Consider the following 24,310-nt stretch of genomic DNA (forward strand, 5'->3'; position numbering starts at 1 on the left):
AGCAGTCTTTGAGCTCCGAACTTTTTCTCATTTTAAGCAATGTGGGCAGAAGGGGAAGAGGAGTCTGCCCTTGTTCCTAGTGTTTTGAAGGGCTAATTCCACAGAAACCTAACAGAAAAGGGGGTTTCTCAGATTTAAGCCCTTGTTCTGCTGTTTTGAGGGCTTGATGCTGATCCATTCTGCGGGGACATGTGTGCACCCTCCGTTCCTTGTTCTCTTCCGAGAGCTAGAATGTCTGTTCCCTTCTTCTGTCTGTACACATCTATCATGGTGATTTGCCCTTCATTATCCCTTCAAAATACTGGCAGATAAACAAAACGCATCCCTCAGAGAGGCCTCTGATCACTGGCTGCTGTCCCAGCCATAGAAGCAGTATCTAATCACTTTAGTATAAAAAACAAAAAAATGAAAAACAAAACAAAAAAAAAAACCACAATGTTTGTGCTTTTCATTTTACCAGAGAGCTGTCACTGTTCCTGTGTCTTTAGCTGCTGCTTTAATGGTGAGTGAGCTAGGGGTGCTTGGGTGGCTCAGATTGGTTAAGCAACTGCCTCCAGCTCAGGTCATGATCCTGGAGTCCCAGATCAGACTCCCTGCTCAGCAGAGAGTCTGCTTCTACCTCTGACCTCTCCCTTCTCATTCTCTCTCAAATAAGTATATAAAAATAAAATCTTCAAAAAAATAGAGAGCTGGTGAATTACCAGTTATTCAAGAAGACTGACTATGTATTTTGACTGCCGGTACTTCCAGAATGAGATTTTCACTAAAAGACAAGAAGAAACACGTTTCTGTTACAATATTTGTACTTTCTGTGTCTTTAAAGATGACCACAACAGGGTTGTTTCCTGGACATAGAGCCCTAACAGGGACAGCCACTCTAGGTTCCTGCAAACCTGTGAAGGCTATGACATCTGTCTCTGGCTTCCCTGGCTTAGGATTTGAGTCCCTCCCACCCCCTGGTGGGTTCTCTCTTAAACAGAGTCAAGCCTTTATACCCTTTATAAGACTCTACTCACAAGAAAGAAGCTATTCCCACTAACGGAAGTTACAACTCGTGCTAGTGATATGGTAGACAGGAGGACCAGTGTCTGTTGAGTGAATAAAGGGATAGAACAACTCCGTGACCAGCGATTTAAAAGGGGTGAAAAAAGTCCATTTATCAACTTGTAATTTCATTTGTAAGAACAGAAGGGGACTGGGTACCCCCACTCAATTGAAGATTGCTTCACAGTTATGTAGAGTCATTATCTTTTTTTTAGGATTAGTTTCTGATGATGTAAATTATAGATCAGTGGGCAAGGATGTTCTCTTACACATACAGCTGCTGAACTTTCCTTCCCTCCTTTAAGCCCCTCCCTGCCTTGGGACAGAACCCTGGGGCTGCTCTTACATTCTAATGCTGATTCAGAAAACATTAAAGACATCCTGAAATGGCCAGTTCATCTGCCTCCAATGCAGGGTATATTACCATTTCAGAAAAGATCCACCTTTAAGAAAAAGGTGGGAAAAGGGGGAAGAGAGGTAATTGTCTTTAGGTCAATGTCAACATGATAAAAGCGCTTCTGCTTAGAACTGACAGACTCAATCATCATCTTAAGAGAGTTCTTTGGTTAAACAGGTGTGAAGTAGAGGGTGTATCTTGTGTATGCCTCCAGGTAGGGTCCCCAGACATGTGGCACAAGAGATCCTGGAACAAAATAACAGTGTGTGCTGCTTTTAAGGCAGCTGTTATATATAATATCTATATTCGTCCTTTGATGTGAGTTATCACAAAGATGTGATATATTCTTTCTTTGATGTGAGTTATCACATCTAAGCCATGAGCTGTGATCCTTACCTACAAGAATGTCATCTAGACAAAGGCCTAGAAAAGCCTGAAGTTGTAGGGCTCACAAACACCTTTATGCCATCCCCTGGTCTACTAGTCAAACTTGGATGCCTTTTAACTGTTCCCAGAAAGGAATTTTCCTAGAAAGGACCTATATCTTGTTTCTCATCATTCAGTTTCATTATTTTTGTAACTCCTTTCTTTTCCCTGTTGTTGGTTAGTTGACAGTGACTCTGTGGATTCATTTACTGTGTTGACGTGTGAAGGGCACAGCCCAAGACTCTGCTTTTTAGTCTATAGGTAGCTAGTGTCCGTCTCTCTCATGGGGTCCAGCTCAGCGAGCAATGTCAGTCACTCCTGCTTTTCATCGGGGAGAACACCTAAAGAACCTTCAGTCTTAGAAAAAGAAAACAAAATCCAAGTCTTCTTTGAAGCCATAGCCAGTGACTTTTTCATGTTTGTATCCCAGTGTCCAAGATGTTTACTAATTATCTTATAGATAATACATATCTAAAATCTTCGTTTTCAGCTCCAGTCTAATATAAGATCACAGAGGGCAAAGAGTTTTTTCTGGTTCACCGCTAGTCCCATAGTACCCAGAATACTGCATGGTGTGGTAAATGCTCCTTTCCTCACCATTCCCAGTGTGAATGAATGAATGAATGAATGAGTCCCAAGCATTCCTTCACCCTCAAAACAATCAATGATGAGGTCATTTCTAATCCATATTATTGAGAACCTCAGACTCACATAGCCACATTTCAAGTAAAAGCATTTACATAATTCTACAAAATATGTATACTTACTTTTATAATTTCTAAATCATTTTACTAAACCAAAGCTAATAAAAGAAACTTATCTTTGTTGGGTTTTACTAGTGATAGCATCAATTATTTTGACAATCAGCTAATAAATTCCTAAGTCTCTATAGTGAGCAAAATATTGTGCTTAAATATATTAGAAATGGAGTTCAGAAAATTTACAAATGTCGTATAGGCAGAACAGGTAAAAGCTACCAAATAAGATTCATTGTTTGATTTTTTTTTTTTTTTTTTTTTTTTTTTAAGTAACAAAATCAACAGGAGGTAAGCCGGATCACTCTTTTGTTAGTTATACAAGTTTTTATTTTCTTTCCTACCACTGTTGTCCAATATAAATTCAAAGGGTGGAATATTCTGTAAGTTTCCCACATTCTTCTTTTCATTCTTGTGTTTTCCGTAAGATCTTGGTTTACCATTATCACTTTGCTATGCCTCAGCTTTCCCAGGTGTAAAACTGGCCAGACAGTGCTCATCTACTAGCAAGGGGGGTTTGAGACTTAATTAGCAAACGGCTGGAAAACCCCTTGAGATAGCTCTGGGAGTCAGAATGGAAGTGCATTGTGATTAATCATTATTATTATTGTTATTATTTTTAAATGGCTCAGAGCCATCTCTAAATTTAATAGTAAAATGAATGCATCTAATAATTCTTTCCATGTACATGATCTGTGGTCATGCATTTCGCAAATTAAATGGCAGAATACTTGTAGGATATGATTATAATGATCCAAGTAAATGATCCTCAACCAATTCAAAATTATGTGATTAAGACCCCAAGGAGCTAAAGCAAGCACTTTGCTTTGTTACCTTTTAGCTTCTCGAATAACCCATTTTGTGTTAATGTATGTGAAAAGGAAAAACTAGCTTTTTGAAATTATTAACTTGGAGCTTTTCTGTGTAATTAGTTGGGAATTTGGGAGTGGGTGGGTCAGATAAGTCTATCTGTCACACCTGGTCTATAATGTACATATAAGTTGTTTCAAATATGATTGGCTTTGCTTCTTATCAGTTGTTGAGTCGAATTTAATTTGTGAACTCTTGAAGTCAGAGATCTTCAAATAACACCTGAAAAAGATCATCATGGTCTTATTTTTCTGGAAGTTCCCTGTCTCCTTCTGTACCCTTCTGTCAAGAAACCCTTTTGGGTTTGAGTTAGGTTATGTTGCAGGTCAATGGAGAATCGGCTTCTACTGCAGAATGTACGCCTTTACCTTGAATTCTCGCAGGCAGACATCCTGGCTAGCTGCAGTGCAAAACTCAGAGGGCTGATGCCCAGGAGGACCTAAGGTTGGCAGCCCAATAAGTTAGGGAGGAGAAAGGAAAAGGGAAATTCTATCTTTTCTGGTGCTTTTCCCCTCCTGGTTTCCCCACTAAAAATCAATAGCGGGGTCGATAGTTGGTTTTGAGTTGTTCACTACATGATGGAGTTTTTCTGATGTAAACCTTTGGTGTCTGGGCTTCAGACATTATAATGTATCAGGGAAGGCTTGATAGCTGCCACAGCCCTCCTGGGTTACATTTTATTCCCTGTGACAGCCTTTGTAACGTGAAAGGGGAAGTACGGATCAATTTTTACACCACTTAGTTGTTGGGGGAAATTTTTTTCTTCCATGAATTGATTATTCTTTTACAAATTCACCATATTTATGTATTTTTCTTCTAAACAGCGGAAGCTACTAAAAATGCCTTTTCGTTAAAGAATATTTTAAAATACATAACAGTTCAAACCTTTCATGAAATTGTTAAAGCCCAGTTGTGTCCTGTTCAGAATTTCTCAGATTCTCTTTGCATGACTTGGAATGACACTTTTAATTTTAAATGTATCCATTTGGGAAAACCTGGTGTCCTTTTCTTAGCAATACTCTGGAATGGTGATATCGGGAAGAAATGTCACAGTGTCAACTATAACACTTGTGTGGTTCTAATGCAGGTTTGGGTTTCTTTGAAAAAATATGGTAGCCTTTGTGGATACTGAATAATTATGGATGATGAAGAATTGTTATAAATGATGTCTGCCACAAAGTTTCAATTTTCATTAGAGTCCTTTCTGTTAAACGTCTTGTTCTCTGGGTTAGCAAATCATTAAATTTTCTCTTCTGAAAATAATATCTTAAATTGGTCACCTATTTTCTCTCACCTTCTAATATTTATTCTTCTTCAACACTGTAACTCTTAACCAAAATTGTTCTTGAAAAGCTTTAAGGTAACCTCTAGTCTATTCAGTGAATACAAGATAATAAAGTTGCATCTGTAAAATGTCTTCAAGTTTTGAAAGATCAATGCCTAAATGGAATGAAAATATTTCTGTAAAATTGTGTTGAAACAGCATTTCAGACGTGCAAATGCTAGGTCTTTATAATACTGAATTCATTTATTGGAAATATTGTCAAATATTTGAACAAAAATATTTAAGCAAGAATACTAGAATCAGGCCTCTTCCTCTCAGACCGTGTTAGATGTCCATCACGCTATATTAATTGAAAGGATTTGGTATAATCTCATAAAGAAACAGGCAAACTCTGGGCTTTCCTCTCTAGTAAGAATATATCATTCATGTCTTCCATTACTGTGCTATAATTATGGTAAGTGAAGCAGAACGGAATCAATAGAGCAATTTATCAATGCATTCTAAAGTGTGCTAGCACCGTTTACGTCACCTACTGCAGATACTGTCATTCAATAAAGAGACATCTAATAGTATCAAGACTTAAGACTGATCCATTTCAGCATAATGTTTTCCCATGTCATGTTCTAGTTTTGATCATGGATTAGTGAATTGTTTCAGTTGTATGATATTATGTGAAGGGAAATATTTGCTGACTTAAATTTCAGTAGAAATTTAGAAATTCAGTCTTCAAATTCAAAAAGCACTGCGACATTATAAACATTGGAAATAATGCATGGACTTAGCATTTTTAGGTGCTATTATGAATTATGTCATAGTTGGAATAGAATACAAGCTGGGTATCCCTCTTGCCCCAAGATGCATTAAAATTTAAATGACATATGTTTAGCTAGGGATATTATTTAATGACCTCAAATTTTTGTCTTTTATCATCACAATATTCAAAATTATTTAGGCTTTAACTTCATATTTATGATTTAATTATAATAGTGGATTCACAGAAAGGTTAGTTCATTTAGATTTCTTTTCATAAAGCCATAAACAATATGGCCTTTGACCATAAACCATTCCCCCATACTAATATATTAAATATTCATGATGCTGAAGGGAAGATACTAAATTGTATATTAAAATGCTATTTATTTCAGTATGGAAGAGGTATTTCCCATTATTAGATGATCATTTTCTTTTTCCATTCGGTGGGGAGATCATCATCCAATATCATTTTAGTTAATTCGACCTTCTATAAAACTATATAATCTGGTGGATGATGCCAAAGTTATACCAATGCAAAATTATCATTTGTATTTCACATTTGTAGTCATCAAAAAATGTTTTCAGGGACAGAACTTATTTTTGATCAAGTTACAACCATTGAAACTGAGGTGAGGTTAAATATAACAGCATTATTAGAAGACATTTATAACTTCTGATTTTGGAAAAGTGTCATTATGTACAAATTTTTTCTTTTTGTTTTCTTTTACACAAGTTCTTAAGGGTCTTTTTTTTTTTTTTTAAACGTCATTTCCTTGTCAAAGGGAGAGTCCTGTACTACAGGACTCCTTAAGATAGTTTACATGAACTCATAAAACATTAACTGGGACATAGTCTGAAGTTGTGGGATCACTTTCTAGAATTATACTCCATGCAGCAGGATGATAGCATTTCACCCTTCTGTTTTCTATCTTGAATTTGAACGGATTTGTGAATGTTTTGATGTCAGCTATGACTATGTGTTCGGCCACCTCTTTCATTCTTGATACTTTCCACTTTCCTACTCACTGGTGCCCCTCTTGTATTGATTTTTAAGAAACCGTCTGCTAAAGGGTTAAAGAGTAAGCTTTTAAGCTGCTTTAGCGCGAGGTATTTAAGAAAATTTGGATGTCATTTACCTCGGTGAAGATGTTATAAATTGTTTTGTTGGCAAGGCTTATTGAGGGTTATTCTACCTGATATCACATTGTATTGTTTAACGTGGACTATTTTTAACTAGCATTCTATTTAAACAGTGTCAGCGAATTCTGAGAGCTTGCCAAGCAAATTCTCAAAATGGTTGCCAAGCTGTAAGATGGCTGCCAAGGTCTGAGCACACTGAACAGGTTCAAAATGGTGACCAACTTCTTAGGGTTTGTTGGTCACATTCCCCTACTGTCCCCCTTCTTCCCCCACCCAAATACCACCCAAAAAGGAAGGGGGGGAAAAACCCTCGAAGATGCAAGATTTGGCACCAGCTCCTTGGCACGAGTGGTTATAGTGTCATCCAGAGATTCAAGTAGTCACCGTGTACTACTTGTTTCACATGCTTGGCAGAGGACTATTCAGGGGAATACGTGAGGTGAAAACACCACCATCAAATAGCATGGCCATTTTCTCTACCTGATCTAATATGCACCAAATCCTTACTTAGACAGGGGTCTGGGGGAAGACTAGACAAGGCAATACTTTCAAAGAGCTTTCTAAATGAGATCGGAGAGAGCGTTAACCAAGACTTCAGGCTGTGCCTTTTTGTACTGCTTGCCTAAAGTGGCACAAACTTTATATACAACAGGTTTAAGATTTATTTTAGTTTTGCATTTGTTTACTTAAGTTTATAGCAATTGCTTTCTGGCAGTTGTGCTACTTAGCAGATTGAAATAAAATCATAAGGGTGAATTAAAACATACTGCTGTTAGTGCTGATTAGAATTTTAGCTTAGTGTAAATACCGGATGCAGGGTCCAACTTTTCAGACACTTGGCATGAGCTCAATAGGGATCTCCAGGCTACACAGGAGACAGTGTGTGTGTACTTGGATGCTTTTAAAATTCTTGGATAGGTGGAGCATACTACTTCTGCTGGCATGTTAGTTCATTGTGCTGGCTGCATAATGTTCTTGGGTTCTGAGGTAGATAGAGAAGCTGGGGAAATGATAATAAAGGAAAGTAGTTTGCCTTAAAAAACAAAGCCTGAAAAAAAAAAAAAAAAAGCCTGAAGAAAGGGATTTTAATTAAACCCCATGCAGTTTTTACGGTGTGTTTTGGTTATTAGGCGCAAACAACTAATGCCAAACTTAGTTGAAGAACTGTAGAGTTTGTGGTAATTTGAAGAATGCTCTAGAAGAGAATATATTTCTGCAACTCGTTAAAATTTTTCTCCGTGTGACACTTTAAAAAATACACTGGTGAGGTAACTTTTCCAGGCAGGTGGTTTTCTCAGTGAATGCCTGACATAGGTCTTCTGTTTCATATGAGTTGTGGACTAGGTCTTTCATTCTGACCGAAACCTGAATTCCTAATGAGGGTTTTGAACTGGAAGAGTATTTTATTTAATTCTTAAGTAGTCCTTCAAAAAAGCTGGTCATCAGGAAGGTGGCAGTTTTATGTCCCTTCAGAGAACCAGCTAGTGAGACTATTGTAGGAAATAGTGTCTATAGTTGGAGCTTTTGGACTGTAGTTTTAGGATGGTTTCAGTCATGGAGCCCTCAGGCGATGAGACGTACCTTGGTGTATAATCTATTGTAAGAGGTAGCCAAGAAATGTCACTTTTCAGTCCCCCCCCCCCGCCTTTTTTTTTAACTGATTTTCCCTTACCGTTTAGTCGGCAGTGTTTGCAGCTAAGACTCTTTTAAGTTCATTTCTAGTCCTTTCTCTCGTGGTGGACCGTTATCAACCAAGACTTGCTCATTCAGTAGGTGAAAACACATGTTACTGGCCATGCTGAAATCTGAACTCTGCATCCTTCAGTGTAAAAGATCAATGCCATTAAGATGCTTTCACTCTGGAAATTTCAACATAGAGCTACATAGGCATTTAGAGGTGAGCTGGGCAAACATGTGCGATGGAAGTTGTGTGGCAAATCTTTCAGTGCATATTTACAGAGTGCATTCATAATGCTGTGTGATATTACAAATGTCAGGTAATTTGATTAAGAGTCTTGATGATTCTTCTACCTCTTACTGTGAATTGGTGACAAGGAACGTGAATATTTCTTTTTCTACTTATTTATTTATTTATTTAGTTAGTTAGTTAGTTATTTTTAAATAAAGAGGGAACACAAGCTGTGGGGGGTGGGAGAGGGAGAAGCAAGCTTCTCACCAAGCAGGGGGTCGGATGCAGGGCTCGATCCCAGGACCCTGGGATCATGACCTGAGCCGAAGGGAGACGCTTAACAACAGAGCCACCCAGGGGCCCCTCGAATATTTCTTTTTAAATTAAAAATCAGGAGACCATGCCTCTTTATAGTAGTAAATCAAAGTACCTTTTTAATCTTCAAGTTAGGAACATGTAAGTAGTAGTGATTATAACCTGTCCTTTTTTTCCTATCCTATTACATGTTATTCGTTGGCAGTTTATTTAGGTGAGTAATGTTATTGTAGCAAAGGTAAAAATTAAATGATTTAATTTTTTTACCTTGTTCTTGATGAATTATATCTATGAATATAAAAGCAAGTGGAATTGTTTCAAAGTGCTAGAAACATGAGATAATTCTAAATTTTATAGTATGAAATGCCAATCAGGCAATGTCTAGGGAGGTAGTGTAAGGGATATTTTTGGAATTTCTCAAAGAATTCATCAGCATTCTTGCTTACATGAAAGGCCAAGAACTTTTTCAGTATTTTCAGAAAAACTTCTATTTATTTTGCTATTGTTCGATGTAGTCCATATTTTAAATTGGTGAATTATAAAATCTTCTCTTCAGGAAATGTATCTATTTGTCCTTCCAAAGTGAGTATTTTAATTCAAAAGAGCTGTTTGTGTTTTAAATTTATGCCACAGCGTGTTTGGCGGTGTACCCTTTCGTACATAGTATATGTGTATAATTAGTACATGGGGTGTATGTTTGTGCTCGTGTCTACCCGAGTATGTATAGAGATATAAATTTTACTTTCTATATAGTAGCTTTCTGCATAGGGCAACCCAAACAGCTGTTATTCCTTTTTATAGCTTCTTTAATCTATGTGCCAACAAGTCAGTTTACAAAATCTGTTTTGTTGATGGCTGCTGTGATAATAATTGTGGTGTTTTGTGGCTTGGCAAAAGGCTGGGGTCTCCTCTGAGGACTCTTGCCAAAGGCTTTGAAGGGGTTGAGGTGGATTCACTGCCAAAATGAGTCACCACTCTCTATTTTATTTAGTGTCCTTCTGCCAAGGCCTTAGACACTTTCTGTTTTCATTCTTTTGTAGGCTTTCCTCCCCACATTGTGGTTTTCTTCACAGCCAGAGGCCTGGGTCTGCCAGGATAGGTGAGAGAAGTTGGCTACCCTTCATTACACGCCAGTGTGCAGTGAGGCTGAAGGGCTAGGGGTTTGGCTTGGTGCACCTTGAATCAATGTGAGTTTAATTATACAGTTATGAATTATAAATAAAATGATGGACTCGGGTAATCTAGTATACCGTAGTCACCTGGGTTTGGATCAGAAATTCTCAGAAGAGTAGTTATTACTTACTTTTAAGTAGCCCTCGGATAATGTGACAGTGTTTTAGGGCTTTTTGTAATTGATTGTTTAGAAACCTTAGATAATTCATGAGTTCTGGCTATAGGCCCAAATCTTGAATTTTTCCTCAAACAAAAGAGTACCAGTCCCCTCCTTTAAAATGTCCTAGTATTTTGCCTCACATAAACTATTTCCTACATAACCCTAGTGGTTTTCAAGGACTAGTCCTAAAAGATTTTATTTTCTACCTCTCTTGATGTAAATTGTCACTGAAGTAGACTCAGACATATGAATTGCTAGTCTATTATTTAAGATAGAGTAGAAATGTGAGTACTTTTGCATCATCAGATACTTTCCATAGATTGAAATAATTTGTATTAAAAGTCTTCTTGTGCCAGGTTCTTCTAACTCAGGTATACATTATATACATATACATAATGTATAATAAACTGGGATCTTCAAAATGTAAGCAAAGATAGCATTTCATACGTTCCTGTGAGGAGTATTTAGACCGCTGATGATTTCAGCTTCATAAATTCAGATGGCCTTTTCTTGACTGAAGTCATGACACCATCCTAAAATCTAACAAACTGTGTGTGCAGAATTAAATTAAGGGTTGAGGCTTTTGTTTTCTTAAGTACCCATTCATTGTGTTAGATCTTTAACCGTGGTATACATAGTACAGCTTCATTATAACATCCCCTGAAAACATTTCCGTAAATATAAAGTATATTTTTCAAAGTTCAAAGAGTCCTGACTGTGGGGCACCAAAATATTTTCCATATATTATGGTCCAAGCTTTTGTTCCTCAGGGAGGAAAAATGCTATAAACTGACTTAATTTAACACTTTGTTTATAAAATAAATGCTATTAATAATTGATTATTATTCCTTATAAATATTTCAGTTAGAGAATTATAATTACATAGGTGAAGAGTCTGAGAGAATATTAGGGGTAAAGTTGATCCAGTCACGTCCTACATAGGTCAGTGCTTAGCATTCAGACAAATTAATACGTGTGGAAGCCCTTTGTAAACTGTAAAATACTGTATACGTTTTAAGACATTACATTTTTATTTCTTTTTTGTTTTCTTAAACTTCGAATTATCAGACGCTTCTCTCCTTATCAGATGCTTATCTGCCCTACAGTTTTCATTTTAGAAGAGCAAAAATAAGAAAACAGAAACAGATACTAAAAATGTACAGTCATTTTGTGATGTAAACTCATTTGGAATTTAAATACTTAGAGTTCACGGCAAGACTCCAGGATAGAAATTCTTTTGGATGATCTATAAACCACTCAATCCCTGGTTAATGCTCAAACCATGTGAGAAGTTCCAGGTGAAGTTGACTTTGAGCCTTGTCTGAACCCCATAAATGGAATGAAGTCCCATAAACCCTGTGTGAACCCCAAGGAATGAAAATACCTAACCTGGTGCATCCAATTAAAACCCCACTGTTTTCTAGTGGCTGCTTTATGTGTTTGAAATTTGAAGACAAAATTTGAATTTGGAAGTGAGCTGTTTTATTTTGGAAGATATGAATCACAAGCGACCAAGTATTTAGCCATAGCTATATTCTTGTGAAGCTCAGATCAGAATGCTGTTTCAGAGAAAGAATGGGAACCTCCTTACAAGGATTAATATTCCCGGCTTCTCTTACAAAATCAGCAAGACTTAAATAGAGTAGTAGTAATGGTGGTGTTAGCAATAGGATTAACAGTAGAGATCTTCACCGATATTATTTTGTGGTTTTTTTTTTTTAATTCATACTGGACCTTTGTGCCAGATACTTAAAATAAAACTCCCGATATATCATTTATTATGATAGTAGGAGTTGATAGGCACTAGGTATTTTTTGTCCCTGTAGACAGAAAGAGAAACAGAAGCACTGATCAGTTAAGTCACTGGGCTTCCACCTGGTTACATGACTTCAGATATAGATACATGAATTTGCAGGGGTTGGGGGTGGTAGTAGAGTGGTTTCCTCTTCTGAAAAATGAGGAGATTGCATTATATGTTAATAAAAATAATTTTTTAAAATGGGGAGATTGGACTAAAATGACTTCTTAGATTCCTTTCAACTCTTAAAAAAGATCTGGAAATACTGTTGCTGTTGGTTACAAAAGCCAACCATCTTTGTGTCATCGTTCCTTATATCCCTTTTGAGGATGAGGTGACTGATTCCTGGAGGACACATTATAAACCACTAGCCTTCACTTATTAATCACCATAATCAGAAGTATAATCATAGCTACCACATACCGAGCTTCCTCTGTCTTAGACCTTGTGTGCTGGGCTCTTTCCATGAATGAGCTTATTGGTCCTTCTGTGGTTATTCATTAGTAGCTTTAGTTTCATGGTGTATCAGTGATTTTACTGACTGGACTAAGCATTTTGTATGACTGTTTTGGCGGGTAGAAGGAGAGGGAGAGCGAGAATCTCAGCTAGACTCCCTGCTGAGCCTGGAGCCCGAAGCAGGACTGGATCTCATGACCTGAGCCACAATCAAAGATGAGAGGGTCTTTAAGCTGAGCTATCCGTGCACCTCTTGTCTGACTGCTGTTATAGCCCAGTGTCCTCGAGGATTCTGGTAACCTGAAATCATTCCCTTTGTCTGTAAATGTTAATACTTTACTAAAATGAATTCTCTCTCTCTTTCTTTTTTTTTTCTTTTAAGATTTTATTTATTTCGAGACAGAGAGAGAGAAAGAGTCAGAGCATGAGTGCAAGCAGGGAGAGAGGCAGAGGGAGAGAGAGTGTCTCAAGCAGACTCCACACTGAGCACGGAGCCTGATGCAGGGCCCTGTCCCACAACCCAGAGATTGTGCATGACTTGAGCCAAAATCAAGGGTCGCACACTCAACCAACTGAGCCCACTCCCCACCCCCGCCCCCGGCACCCCTGAGGACTTTCAATCTCATACCCATTTCACTTTTTTGACTGTTTGTCCCCTGTCAGTTTTTGGAGGATTCAGTACCTTTCCTACATTGATCTGCTTAGCCATCCGCTACACGCAGCCTTGTGCTCCCTGGAGAAAGCGAGATGAGAGAAATGCTGTCTATCTTTGAGAGCTTCCAGTTCCCAAAGTTACAGGTTCACCACACAAAGAGCGTCATGTCACACCTAAAGTTCATCACCTCCATGCATAAATTCATCATCTAAATGGCACTGATAAATGTTTTCGGGTGGGCAAAACGTGGAGCTGACATGGAGCAAAGTGTGTGCTTTGCAGATTTTCACATTCCATAGCCAGATAAGAGGTGGCACTGGGAAGCACTGGGCTTTGAGAATGCTTGTGTTGAGCCCAGTCCTCGGTGCTGGAGAGAGTGCCTAGCTGCTGAAATGGTCCTCTCTGTCAAGCAGCCAGCAGTATACACACGACCACATGGGGCTCTGTCTGGTGGAGGGTCAGCTCATTAGAGCTACTTTCCGGGTCTTTGTTAATGTCATGCAGACCTTGTGACAGGTGTTACAGCTGCCAGCCTGGCACAGCCCATTGGGGGTATGCTGTAATTGCTCTTGATGCCACCCTTAATGGGTGGGGGAAGAAGGCAGCATCATGGGTGAAGGGAGGCAGAAGGATGCCCTCAGGCCATTACTGACATCTGGTCACCACTGCTGTTTCACTGTGGTGTCTGTGCGGTGCCTACAAATATTGGACCTCTGAGTTGAGTTTGCTGCCACCACTGGATTCCTGGCAGCCATCTTTTTTCACAGCTGGGCAACGATTTTAGCTTGGAAAAGGGGCATTTATCTTATGGCCAGAAACAATCTACTGCCAACAGGACCCTGAGAACTTTCTTAACGTTTATTAAATGAGAGATTCGTATCCTCGGGACCTCCTTTATTAAGTGTTTCCTGGTTTTGAACTTTTGGGTTGTTGGCGAGAGTGTTATCTTAAGTCATGATTATCAAAACCGTAAAGGACTAGATTTCCTCTTGAAGAGTTCCAAATACTTCTTGTATGTATGTAGGGTGATAAGCAAACCTCGATCGGAGGAAGTTCTGAAAAATCTTACTCAGCCAGCACTTGCTAAGTTGTTTTGTATCAGCCACTGAACTAGGTGCAGGGAAATTAAAGGCCAGACCTCAACCAGCATTCAGTCCCGCTGGAGAGACAGACCTGTGAGTGATGAACCATAACATTAGGCAGACTGTGATTCAATTAAAAATGAAATAAAATGTGTAACAGTGTGAGTACAATTAGTCTTTGTGCACAGCAAGGCAACACGGTGCTTGTAACTTTGTAAAAGCTTCGGTGAGACGGATTTTAGAAAACTTCATGAAAACTTTCCATGCACAAGCGAGACAGTGCCCCAATATTCATACACTCTTCAGAGGGAGTTTTTGCCATTGTCTGGAATCCCTAGATTGGAGTTTGCCCACAAAACTAAATTGAAAGCGAGTACCTCTCCTTGGGGTCTTTTGTTTCTCCAAAAAAGTACCATCTTCCTGGTGTCTGTGTTCTTTTATTTAGAGCGGAGCTGAAAGTTGTTAAATTGCATAGGAAAGCTCTGAGACAATGAATGAAGAGGATTTGGATGTTTATTTAAAACCCACCACGAAGTTTTCTACAGAAGATGCCCACAGTGCCGTCCTAACTTAAATACCAACTTAAACAAGAAACTCAACTCTAGGTGTGCTCAGTAAATATTCAGTGACCATTTCTAGGGTATTATAAGGCACTTTTAAAACACTTAATTATAAAGGTATTAGTAACTAAAAAATTACCAGTTAAAACCCCGCCCTCCCCGCCCCAGTCTCTCTGTGCATACGCACTCTCAGTGCTTATGGAGAAATAACATTAAGGCTCTAATCTAACTGTAGTGATTTCACAAATGTAAAGGTAGCATTTCGTAGTCCCTGAAGTGATATATTATTGGAAGAGCGTTCATACAATTTTGTTTTAATTGATTCTGACTCTTAAGTATGCAACCAATCTGTGTATATCTCCTTTTAATTATTTATTGGAGCTATGAAAGAGAAGTAGGCAATCATTTGGTGATCCGTTCAAATATCTTGAAAGGAAGGCATCCATCTTTTATGTGACAGACATACTGAAAGATATAAAACAGATTTTTATTTAAAAATTTCACTAATATTGTTTATAGTGCAACCCATTTAAAAGTACACCTTATATAAGATTCTCAATAACTATTTTTTTGATTGAAAGAAAATGGCCACAAGAATTAACTTTATTAAATTAAGTGAGGGAAAAAGAACATAAGAACATGATAAATAAATGAGTAAATTCTTTTTAGAAGGAAAACAAATGTTATTGTTAGGACAAGCCATGAAATAACCCCCACTGTAAGAAAATGAATTCAGTCAACACACTTAATAAGTGTCTTCTGTATGCTTGATATGGGAAGCATGATTGGAGGATGTGGAGGAAATGTTTCAAAACTGAAAAACATTCATTACCATGTTCCTATTGACATGTTTGAACACACAACATATGCTTGTGAAATTGTGAATTCAAGGAAACAAGCATAATATAGGTTAGAATCACCATGGATGGATACTTACTAGAAGAGACAGGAAAAAAAAAAAGAAATTCCTTTTCTAGGAAAATATTCGTAAATTATGCTTGGTTCGTGCAAGCACAAAGGAAAGCATATGGAAGTTTTCAATCTATTTTCCACAGAGTTTGTAAGATGCTGGGTATGGTGTATGGGTCCTTGTCCTAACCCTTTATGCTGAAAATGAGCATTTTAATTGGATTGCTTCTTTGGAAACAAGACAAAGAGTACATTGCTAAAAGCTTTTGGAGGCCATTTTCAATATTTGCAATAATATAAGTGCTAGAAATGTTCTTCCACCTATATGTAAAGGCAAAAGTGCCTTCCATAAGCATAGAGTCTCTGTAAGACTTTTATTATAGTGTTTATTTAAATGCAAGCAAACAAAAATTATTTTTAACTTTAGAGGACCAAGTTCATCTTTCTCTTTTGCAACGTTTTGGCCACTCTTTCTATTTCTACTCTCAAAAGCAATTTAAAAGTCACTCTATTTTGCCAAAAAGGGAATGTTTGTTTCTACAAGTACCTTGTCAGTTTCTTTGCTCTGGATGGTGTGTGTCATAAAAACAGTGTATGTATGATTGGCCAAATTTTTCACCTTTATATTGCAATGTCTTCTCTAGCCTAATACTTGGGAATGTTTGCATTACTTGTAAGAGAGCCTCTGATAATACAGATTTAACAGTTCAATTATAAAGTTCCATCATCTGTTTATAGGTGTACACATGAAATAGGTTTAGAAATTAAACAGCCTATACCATATAGTATGTTTCTTTTCAAGATTTTAATTTAAACTTTTATGATGCTATATATACATACAAGACAAAATTTGAAATTTTAAGAAAACGATTCAGTGTGCTATTGAAATGTACCCTGGGATATTGAAATGGAGAGGAGAAAATGTAAAGTGAAAAGTCTCTTTATCTCTTTTCTAAAGCCAAGTCAAAGATTTTGTTTTCATAACATGCCATTGCAAAAGATACTATAAAAATATTTTATAAAATCTTACCTCGAAACTTTTTTCTTACAAGTAAGGAATTATGTTTAAAATTATGGATTTTACTAGAGGATAATGTAATTGTATTTAACATAGGAAAAAAATCATTGAAAATATGTCGATTTGGTTCATCTGAATTGTAAGTTGGTTGAACTTATTTTACTTTTGGATATTCCATAAATTCCAGATGTCTTTTCCTGTCTTTCCCATGTATGAGAAATCCATACACAACAGAAAAAAAGACGGAAAAGATGGAGAGCTTTCATTTCCCTTATTTTCACTTTTGTTCCATCCCCCTGTGCTTGTTCTTTGTTTAAATAAACTTTTGTGGTATGTCTTTCACACATCATCGCTCCTTGCTTCAAAGGCTTCTTTTAATAACTTAGCCCTGGCTCACTTTTCTTTTGCATATGAAATTGATTTACTAAAGTGTGTGTGTGTGTGTGTGTGTGTGTGTACATGCCAACATGCACACACACATCTGTGCAAATAAAAATTTCACTGAAAAGGAAAGAAGGAAAGTCTGTGATCTCTGGTTTACTTTAAACACACACACACACACTCACACACATACACAGAACTTGTTGAAGTGAGAAGCCCAAGCTTGGAGTCGATCCATTTTTGAGATCCTGATTTTTTCCTTAGGGCTGTCTCAGTTTCCTCAACCTGAAATAAGAATAACAATATTTGCTTTGCAAAAGTTCCTGGGAAAGTTACATGTATGTAAGTCACTTAGCTCACAGTGCTGGCCATTTTTATTATTTTTAAGCAGTTAATAAATACTTGCTGTTACTATCACTGTCATCATCATCATGTATGGACACAAGTGATACATTTATTTTAAAGCTGTTAAACTGATAATAACAAGTTAACTAATAATAAGCAGAAAGTTGAGATTAGGCTTTTTGCTGCTAAAAAATTTATCTGAGTACAATCACATGAAAAGTGATAGTTATGACAGTATTATCTTTGTGACTATTTTCAGATGTCAAACCAAATGATGTTAAAATGGGAATTAAAGTTTTCCATTATCACAGCTATAATTTTTTTAAAAAATGTCCTACCAATCACAATTTTAAGTAAAAAGCAGAAGTAATGATATCTCGTTTTTGTATAAAATAACAAAAATACAAATATAATCTACAATTCAAAAATACTGTATTAGGAGCTAAGCTGTCCAATTAAGTTTGTTGCTGTTTTTAAATACATTTCAGATCAATTTAAATACTGTCCTCTGTAACAAGTAATAATTTTGTTACCATTTTAAATACAGTAACTCTGAGATGTTCTTCTAGTTATCTCTTATGCTGCTAGAAATTAGGGGTATGTGAGAATGCTAGGAAAGATGTCTTTTTCAGCAATGTGTCCCACCATCAAGCATCATGGATGCAGCATTAGTGCCTGGTCCTGTTATCTACTCTATGACTGTTTGAATTTTATTCTCTTTAGGTAGACCCTCTAGGAGAAGCTTTGTATTAATCAGCTTGCAAGGGTCACCTGGGTGGCACAGTCGGTTAAGCGTCCAACTCTTGGTTTCAGCTCAGATCATGATCTCAGGGTCTTGGGATCGAGCCCCACGTCAGGCTCCATGCTCGGTGTGGAGTCTCTCTTTCTTCCTCCTTCTTTGCCCCTCCCACTCATGCTATCTCTCTCTCTCAAAATAAATAAAATCTTTTTAAAAAGAGCAACTTGCAAGATTAACTAAATCTTTTTACTTTCTTTGTCAGATACTAACTGATGCCTATGGCATGTTATTACTCATGGCCAATAGTTACCTACCAGCACATCCTAGAACATTGTTTTTACTGGTTGTGTGCTTAACAGAAGTCAGTTACCACCAGACCTGTTTATACTACTATATTGGTATTGTTATTATGTAATTCAATTAAATGTATATGAACTGGTGACATGCAATTTCAAAAATGAAAAAGGAAGTTTTATTTCAATGGAATGAAGTCAGTGCTTTGGAAGTGTCTCATTAAAGATGAGTTACAAAAATTTCTGTCAGATTATGTGTTGTTGAGAAGTCTCAAATGTAAAGGGAAATTAGGAAAATATAAATGGATTTTTTTTTTTAAGATTTTATTCATTTATTTGACAGAGATCACAAGTAGGCAGAGAGGCAGGCAGAAAGAGGGAGGGGAGGAAGCAGGCTCCCTGCTGAGCAGAGAGCCCAATGCGGGCTCAATCCTAGGACCCTGGGATCATGACCCAAGCTGAAGGCAACGGCCTTAACCCACTGAGCCACCCAGGCGCCCCTATAAAAGGATTTTATACTCAGATTATTTTAGAAGTGTTTTTAGATTGTCTTGGTACTTTAAAAATAAAACTAGAAATCATATATGATGCATTATGAATGTATTTTAGTTAAGAAAGTTGCTGCAGGGATGCCTGGGTGGCTCAGTCGGTTAAGCATCTGCCCTCAGCTCGGGTCATGATCCCAGAGTCCTTGGATTAAGTCCCACATTGGGCTCCTTGCTCAGCAGGGAGCCTGCTTCTCTCTCTTCATATTCCTCCTCCTGCTTGTGCTCTCTTTCTGACAAATAAATAAAAATCTTAAAAAAAAAAAGATGCTGCAATTAATAGACATTAAAGTTAAGGCCTCTCTGCATAAAAAGATCGGCTAAGGAATGTGTCTATATGTATGTTCAAAGTTAAAATGCCTGTAGTGTGTACGTCTCATAAAAAAATTGTTTTTATCCCGTTTTTTAAACTAACCAAATACTAGTCCCACCAATATTGGATAAGAATGCTTCTACTTTTTTGTTTGTATTTTTTTCAGAGTTTTAGAGATGTTCTGTTTCCTTCCTATTAAGGAAAAGTAGAGGGAGTTTGTACCTTGGCATATTAGATTCGTAAAGGACCAAGACTTGAAATTATTAGTGAGAATTGATATTCTGAAGTTGGTCTAGTTTTGGGGGTTTGTAAAAAAAGTTCAGCACAGCCAAAAGAGATTCCAGATGGTCGGATTATAGAAATGGGTTGCTAGTTTAGTGGAGCAGTGGACAACATGGAGGTCTGGCTGGCTGACAGCGAGTGTCCCAAACGTTGGGCAGACCCAAGAAATAGAACACATGGGCAGGTGACACTAATCCAGGCAGGAAGCTAGCATCAGAGAGAAGGCTGTCAGCAGGTGATGGGGGTCCCAGGGCTTGCCTGGGTTTTAGTGTCAGAATCTTGTCCTTGGGAAGGAGGTAAGGAAAACCAGATCAGTGTCTCCAGTTCCAGATGAGGCAGGGAACTTGACCAAACACAGGTACAGGAAGGAGTTGTCCCTTAAAATGGAGCTTACAGATTAGAGAGCATGGCTCAAATTTACTGGAATCAAAATTGGAGTCTGAGGTCAGAGGCTAAGGGTGGCTGAATGCTGGGGAAATTAAGTTTCTCATAGCCCTTCCTGTCTGCAGAGAATGGATGTGCTTAAAGTTTGGGACTCTTGGGGTGCCTGGGTGGCTCAGCTGGTGAAGCATCTGCTTTGGGCTCTGGTCATGATCCCAGAGTCCCGGGATCGAGCCTTGCATTGGCCTCCCCGCTCAGCAGGGAGTCTGCTTCTTCCTCTCCCACTCCCCCTGCTCATGCTTTCTCTCACTTTCTCTCTCAAATAAATAAATAAAATCTTAAAAAAAAAAAAAAAAAAGATTGGGACTTTTCTGCAGCTAGATATCAAATGGTTTAACTGGGGAGAGCCAGTTGACTAAAGTGTTCCAATAGGAAAGAAGACAAAATTGTCTTCATGAAGAAAAAATTCAATAGCCGAATGATTGAAAGCTTTCTCAAAGAAACTAGTAGTTTTGAAAGGACAGCAGAAGATGTATCTGCTTCCTGTGTTAGACTAACCACCTCTAAATAGGATAAACTCTTTGTCTTTTATTGTTGCTGCTGTTCATTTTTGTCCTGCTAGCTACCATTGCCTGACACACACACACACACACACACACACACACAAGGAATAGTTATTGGCTAATTTGACATTTTGACATTTCTTGATGGCATTTGTAATTCAGATATAATCCTTCCTTAAAATAAAAATAAGTATAGGCAATTAAAAAAAATCGTTTACTATTTCTATAGATTCGGGTTTCTATTTTGTTTGACTATTTTGTTCCTGCTGTTGCTGAAGCTGCTGGTGTTTTACAGTGGGGCATACCTGGGGCTCAGCTAAGATGTTTGAGTCAGACTGCGTGATCAGCGTACTTGGCATGGTTTATTCCGTATCCTTTTTACATCATTTGTGGCACTGCAAGTGAGATTGTAATTCCCGGGGGGTTGGGACAGTTCATTCAAAGGCCAGCCCACCTATGTTTGTAGTAGTTTTCTGTAATATAATTGTAACTAATTTCCACTGTTGTTTTTGGAGAAAACAGTAGACTATAATTACGTGTTAGCACTTTTTAAACAGCTCCCTGCATTGTCGTATTATTTTAAACAGGCTCTGTTTTAAAATAACCTTTCATGTTTTGATTGCAAGACTGTAGCTTACACGGGTCTGTAGTTAACAAAATACAAGGATCTAGTAAATGATAGAGCATCCACACAACTCCGACAGCGTTTGTTTAACGTCTCTAGGTTTGAGGGGAAGATAGGGGGATAGTAGAAATCCCTTGTTCTTTAACAGTTGGTCGGTTCTATTGGATAGGCAAGCTATTACATAGAACAGGGTTTCCTGGGTGGTTCAGTTGGTTAAGCGTCTGCCTTCAGCTCAGGTCATGGTCCCAGGATCCTGGGATCGGCCCCTCCATCGTTTGGGCCAGCACTCAGTGGAGAGTCTGCTTTCTCTCTTTCCCTCTGTCCCTCCCACGTTTGTGCACTTATACACTCTCATATAAATAAATAAAATCTTAAAATAAAATATTAAAAAAAGAGATCACATGGAATAGCTAAGCCCCCACATACTAGTTATACAAATGTCAGAATTCTACATATGAAGCGTATTGCATTGCATTTTTGTGGTTCGCTCCTAGGAAATCTCAGAGCAGAGTTAGGGTAAAGTCCCATTTTCCAGGATTAAGAGCAGCAGCACCATTTTGTCTTTTTGGTAAACATTGCCAGATCTTCTTCAAATGGCACAAATCTGCATAGAGTTAGTCATCTGGACACACCCTTCCCCTGCTACATTTCATTGCCATATTAGTAATAGAATTTTAGTGTTGATTTCAAAGACAGTCTGCCTTAAAGCAGATTGCATAGTTTGCACACTGTGAATTGTAATTAAAGTGTAAGGGGTGCTTATTATGTCAACAACTGGCATGAGAACTCCCGAGCAGCAGGTGACCCCGGGCATGTGACGTTGGTGACAGCTAGGATCCCCTTTTCACTGGCTTAGCAATCTGAAAGTCCAAATTGAAAGAAGCCCAGAGGCTGTATATTTCATTAGATCCCAGGGGAAGTACAGGATAGAGCTTCCTTCTGTTTTCCTGGGAGGTCGCCAGAAAGTTTGTAGAGCTCTGTTTCTGTCAGAGGCTCAAAAGAGAAAAGAAAAAGCACACACAAAACAAAACAAAACACCATACACACCACAAAACCATCCACCAATCACCCCCAGGACCATAAATTTGACATTTCCCACAGTCTCTCTGAGACCACAGTGTTGCTGTGTCAGCAATATGCCCCTTGCTTTGAATCGTATGAAAGGAAGGCTCAGTGTTCTAGCATTTAAAAAGTGTCTCATCTTCCACAGGCAGTGATTCTTTTGGTATCAAACCATGAAAAATTATCAAGTATAGATATCATATGATTTTCTTTACTTTCACATTATGGATTACATTCTCTTCACCTTCTAGAACGGGATAGAAATCCAAATTTAAAAAGATGAAACCCCATGAATAATGAAGGAAACAAACCAAGGAGACATGCCATATGTATTTCAAGTCTTACTGTGCTTGGTAAACCATCTGAAATGTGGTCCCATTAAAGGTATGTTACTGTAGGGGCCCAGAACCTTTTTAGACTAATGTTTTGTTGTATCCCCCAGTGAGTACAGACCCTCCCTTAAGGTTTTCATTTTGGTGGAAGGTTTTGGTCTTTAGTCACCTTGGAACCTGACTGGAAGTAGCTGGAATGAGAAGAGGGGGGATCTTTTTTTCTTGGCACCTCACATGGGATCATAGGCTTCTTACCATCACAGAAGCGGAAACTATGGGACTCTGCTGCTGAACTGTGGTAATGCAGATCCTTTGGTAGTTGATTTTGAATTTGAGACTCAAGCTCCCCACATGAATTTGACGTGGTTCCTGCTAGTCTGCCTTTAGGAAGACCAGAATTTAAGCCCTGCAGCAAGTATTTCTAGCCCTATGTATCTACCTACCATACATTTTACTCCCTAAGTGTTGTTAAATTTAAAGCAGAAAATAAGAATTCTCTGAACACAGACTCCGGTTTCTGTGTGCTTTATTTATTTATTTATTTGGTCAAGAAGAATGTTAGTCAAGAAGAGGAATAGTCACCATTTATATGCTTGTGTGTGAGTACATGTGTATGCTCATGCTAGCCTGGGAAGGGAATTGCAAGGCTTGGGAGAAAAGGATGCACCATTTTTATAAATGTGGTAAATAAGTGAAAACTGTCCAACTTCAGCGCAGCATTCAAGTATTGTTATTAAGGGCCTACCAGTTGTTGCTTATTGTCCACCCATTTTTGGCAAATTGCAAAATAATTATTTTCTTTATATTTTTCAAGGTCCATTCCTTTATTCAGCCAGAGGGAAACCTTAGCAGAATTTTATCCTTAGCAGAATTTTACCTCAGTTACCCAGAGAGATAAGAGAAGAACAGGTCAGAGGGATGTGACAGAAATTGGTCTGTCTGTGCTGCCTAAGGTTAGCTAGCTAATCATCAATTTCTGTAGCAATATAAGCATGCAGATAATTATCCCAGGTCATGAATTTTCCATTTTTTACTTAGCCTCTTATGTGAAGCTTTCTTTCTCTCTCATTGTATTATTTAAGTACTTAATTCTTAGTTCAGCATCCTTCATTATATGCCCTTACCTCCCTTGAAAGTGTGCAATATATTGTTTGATCATGTGTACAAAATCACATCACTTCATGGATATTCTAAATATAGTCTGGTAGTATATAGTACCTAATAAAAGCTCAACACACACACACACACACACACACACACACACACGTGTGTGTGTGTGTATAAGAGGCTGTTTTCACAACTTTTGGCTGATTTTAGATATAGCATTCTCAATCTCAGGCCAGGTTTTTGGAAAAAAAAAAAAAGAAGACTTTTAAGTGTATCTGAGATTCTGTCTACATCAAGTCAAAGGTAAAAGCTGTTCTGTTGAGTGAAAATAGGGTACGGCAAACAGGCTACACACTGGAATTGGTCTCTTGTCTCACAACTTGTTCAACATAGTTTCGATATCCATCTCCTAAAATGCATGCTACAATGAAAACTAAAAAGGAATTTCTCATATCTTATTTTTAATGATCTGAATGTAACCTAAGATGTCCTTTTGATGCTGTTGCTATTTTCATTGACAGCAGCTTTACTAATACACTAGTCCAAACATAGCTATGTTACTCCTTCATATACTTAGTAAAATGTTACTGCCTTCCAGTATTTATCAAAGAGTCATCAGTAATTATGAAACCAGAAA

At 37.9% G+C, this 24,310-nt stretch overlaps 1 protein-coding gene across 6 annotated transcripts in view; it reads left to right on the forward strand.

Annotated features, from left to right (window-relative positions):
• The window catches only part of NFIA (nuclear factor I A), a 362,345-nt gene that overhangs the window by 147,695 nt on the left and 190,340 nt on the right, over positions 1-24,310 (forward strand). The window lies entirely within an intron of this gene.

The sequence above is a fragment of the Lontra canadensis genome, unplaced genomic scaffold (genome assembly GCF_010015895.1).
Source record: "Lontra canadensis isolate GAN:19392208 unplaced genomic scaffold, GSC_riverotter_1.0 scaffold109, whole genome shotgun sequence".
In the NCBI taxonomy this organism is placed as follows: domain Eukaryota; kingdom Metazoa; phylum Chordata; class Mammalia; order Carnivora; family Mustelidae; genus Lontra; species Lontra canadensis.